The sequence below is a fragment of the Anopheles ziemanni genome (genome assembly GCF_943734765.1).
Source record: "Anopheles ziemanni chromosome X unlocalized genomic scaffold, idAnoZiCoDA_A2_x.2 X_unloc_22, whole genome shotgun sequence".
Classification (NCBI taxonomy): domain Eukaryota; kingdom Metazoa; phylum Arthropoda; class Insecta; order Diptera; family Culicidae; genus Anopheles; species Anopheles ziemanni.
Genome location: NW_026689788.1, coordinates 277,501 through 281,957, shown reverse-complemented (window position 1 = coordinate 281,957; position 4,457 = coordinate 277,501).

Genomic DNA, 4,457 nt, shown 5'->3' with positions numbered 1-4,457 from the left:
TTCATACTTTCAGGGTAGTTAGGTCTCGTCGAGACCTTTCCATACATATGCCAAACTCATCGATCGGACATCTATAGCCCGAGTTATTCGCGGTACACCGTACCTTACCCTGTTTTTTCCTCAATTGGGTACAAACCTTGGAACACCCATATCGCCCCTTTAGAGACTAGCTGGCACGTTGGCCTCATATAATGATAAGTGCACCTCAACTAGGGCTACTGACGGTCAGAACATTTCAACTTGCTAGCTCGGGCCCACACTTGTGTTTTTCTCGAATATATGGTTCAAGTGTGCCACTTTGGGCACTTTTGGACATTTTGTCCCCACACAACTTTCTTGCCTTGGTAGATAGGGTCTTGTGATCTCGGGCAAAAAGATGCACCAAGATAAAGTCTAACTTTCGTTCTTGTACCGCAAAGCGCTATCTCAAACACCCGAGGAGATAGAAAGTGATTATGTTCGGTATATCGGTCTTCCATGGCCTACTATGGTAAACCCCTGCAGGTATGCAACCGAAGGTGCTTGGTACATGTATTTGGTGCAATATCGGTGCAAAGTAGGTGTTTCCTTGATCGGGCTATAACTTTCTTGGTTGATGTTGGATTGCTTTGCGGTCTTCGGGGGATAGTTAGGGAACATGTTGGCCAACATTTCCTTATTCCTCAGCCTGGCCGTACCTCTTACCGTCTAGGCGGTATACATGCTCTAAGTTGGAACTTGTGTTCCTTTGGGTAACTTCTCTGACTTTGACGCTTAATAACTTTCGTTCATATGCAGTCTAAGCTCTGCAACTCTCAGGAAAGCTAGTACTACTCATTTCCTTTCCATATCAGTCTTTGGCTTGTCGATCCGATGTCTACAGCCTTACTTATTCACGTTCCCTGTGAAGGTAGGTTTTTGCCCATTTTCCAGTTCATGTGGTAACATTCCCAGACTTTGCCGGCTTTCTCTTCATGTGGTAACTTGCTTGCTCATGTGGTAACTTGGAAGTGTATTTCTGACAGACCCAATCTGGGACTTAGCCGATTTTTCTCTGCATATTATATGGATCCATCACTAGGCCATCTTGCTTGCTCATGTGGTAACTTGGAAGTGTATTTCTGACAGACCCAATCTGGGACTTAGCCGATTTTTCTCTTCATATCATATGGATCCATCACTAGGCCATCTTGCTTGCTTGTGTGGTAACTTGATAGTGTATGTCTGACAGACCCAATCTGGGACTTAGCCGATTTTTCTCTTCATATCATATGGATCCATCACTAGGCCATCTTGCTTGCTTGTGTGGTAACTTGGAAGTGTATTTCTGACAGACCCAATCTGGGACTTAGCCGATTTTTCTCTTCATATTATATGGATCCTGGACTTAGCCGATTTTTCTCTTCATATCATATGGATCCATCACTAGGCCATCTTGCTTGCTTGTGTGGTAACTTGGAAGTGTATTTCTGACAGACCCAATCTGGGACTTAGCCGATTTTTCTCTTCATATTATATGGATCCATCACTAGGCCATCTTGCTTGCTTGTGTGGTAACTTGGAAGTGTATTTCTGACAGACCCAATCTGGGACTTAGCCGATTTTTCTCTTCATATCATATGGATCCATCACTAGGCCATCTTGCTTGCTTGTGTGGTAACTTGGAAGTGTATTTCTGACAGACCCAATCTGGGACTTAGCCGATTTTTCTCTTCATATTATATGGATCCTGGACTTAGCCGATTTTTCTCTTCATATCATATGGATCCATCACTAGACCATCTTGCTTGCTTGTGTGGTAACTTGGAAGTGTATTTCTGACAGACCCAATCTGGGACTTAGCCAATTTTTCTCTTCATGTCATATGGATCCTTCACACGGCCTTCTTGCTTGCTTGTGTGGTAACTTGAAAGTGTATGTCTGACAGACCCAATCTGGGACTTAGCCGATTTTTCTCATCATATTATATGGATCCTGGACTTAGCCGATTTTTAGGTTATTATATATGGATCCTGGACTTAGCCGATTTTTCTCTTCATATAATATGGATCCTGGACTTAGCCGATTATTAGGTTATTATATATGGATCCTGGACTTAGCCGATTTTTCTCTTCATATAATACGGATCCTGGACTTAGCCGATTATTAGGTTATTATATATGGATCCTGGACTTAGCCGATATTTCTCTTCATATGATATGGATCCTGGACTTAGCCGATTTTTCTCTTCATATAATATGGATCCGGGACTTAGCCGATTTTTCTCTTCAAATAATATGGATCCGGGACTTAGCCAATTTTTCTCTTCATGTGGTAACGTATGCCAATCGCTCACAAGTCATGGGATAAGGGTACTTGTGTTCTTCCATCTTCTAAGTCCCGCACGGGGACATCGTGATCGCCCCAAGTCCGGAATAGCGCCAAGTCAAGCCCCACGGTGGCCGTGCAGGACCTGTTAGCGGCGGCCCCACTGACAGCACTAATCCGGACTTAGAAATTATATCTTTCTAATCGAACACCACACAGCAACACCACCATACCACCATCTCCTTGCAAGTACCTAAGTACCCGCAACTCCATGGTGAAGGCAATGTCACTCCATCACCAACCTCTTTGCACTGCAAGCACTTGCGTACCCACAACACTCCGAAGAAGGCAACGGCGCGCGATGCTCGACTCCACACACCACACCACACCACACCACCGATGGCCAGCCAGCCAGCCAGCCCAACTAAGGGCTAACCCACCAACCAACCACCAATGGCCTAGGCCAGCCGGATCCCACCTTCAAGTCCAAGCACAGCCAAGTGCAAGTACCGCCAAGTGTTCACCAACCGCCCAACACACCACACCACCGATGGCCAGCCAGCCAGCCAGCCCAACTAAGGGCTAACCCACCAACCAACCACCAATGGCCTAGGCCAGCCGGATCCCACCTTCAAGTCCAAGCACAGCCAAGTGCAAGTACCGCCAAGTGTTCACCAACCAACCATCACACCAGGTCAGCCGGCCGGTACCCACCTTCAAGTGCCATTACCCTCGGGTGCAAGCTCAATCAAGTGTTAACCAACCAACCCGGCCAAGGCAGCCAACAGGCCGGCACCCTACAGCACCGACCCGCCATCACCACCTCAACCGTTGACCATGCAAGTGGCCTCGGACAACAGGTGACACCCGAAGTACATCCGAAGAACGTATATCAAGTGTTTGCTCACCAAGTCCTCAACCAACCCCAAGTACCCGGAGGTACCCAGAGTGTTGGATCCGCCAACCCGTCCCGGCACTCCAAGTCCTTGCGAACCCAAAGTGTTTGCCCGGTAGGGCCATTGTATCACAACGCTTGCGACCATGCAAGTGGCCTCGAACAAGGTGACAGGGGTATCTTCACCAAGTTCTCAACCAACCCCAAGTACCCGGAGGTACCCAGAGTGTTGGGTCCGCCAACCACTACCAGCACTCCAAGTCCTCGCGAACCCAAAGTGTTTGCCCGGTAGGGCCATTAGACCACAACGCTTGCTAACCATGCAAGTGGTTTCGGACAACAGGTGACACCCGAAGTACATCCGGAGAGTGTACAACAAGTGTTTGTTCACCAAGTCCTCAACCAACCCCAAGTACCCGGAGGTACCCAGAGTGTTGGGTCCGCCAACCACTACCAGCACTCTAAGTCCACGCGAACCCAAAGTGTTTGCCCGGTAGGGCCATTAGACCACAACGCTTGCTAACCATGCAAGTGGTCTCGGACAACAGGCGATACCCGAAGTACATCCGAAGAGTGTATATCAAGTGTTTGTTCACCAAGTCCTCAACCAACCCCAAGTACCCGGAGGTACCCAGAGTGTTGGGTCCGCCAACCACTACCAGCACTCTAAGTCCTCGCGAACCCAAAGTGTTTGCCCGGTAGGGCCATTAGACCACAACGCTTGCTAACCATGCAAGTGGTCTCGGACAACAGGTGACACCCGAAGTACATCCGGAGAGTGTACAACAAGTGTTTGTTCACCAAGTCCTCAACCAACCCCAAGTACCCGGAGGTACCCAGAGTGTTGGATCCGCCAACCCGTCCCGGCACTCTAAGTCCTTGCGAACCCAAAGTGTTTGCCCGGTTGGGCCATTAGATCACAACGCTTGCTAACCATGCAAGTGGTCTGGAGTATGAGTGATACTGACATACCACCGAGATGGTACATCTAGTATTGGGTCACCAAAACCAAACCAACCCCAAGTATCAACCCGGCATACTCAGAGTGATGGATCCGCCAACCCGTCCCGGCACTCCAAGTCCTTGACGAACCGAAAGTGTTTGCCCGGTAAGGCCATTAGATCACAACGCTTGCTACCCCACGGCGAGCTAAACATGCAAGTGGTCTTAGGCAACAGGTGACACCCGAAATTCATCCGAAGATGGAATATCAAGTGTTTAATCACCAAGCCAGCATCCAAACACCAAGTACCCCGGGAGGACCCGATGCGTTGCG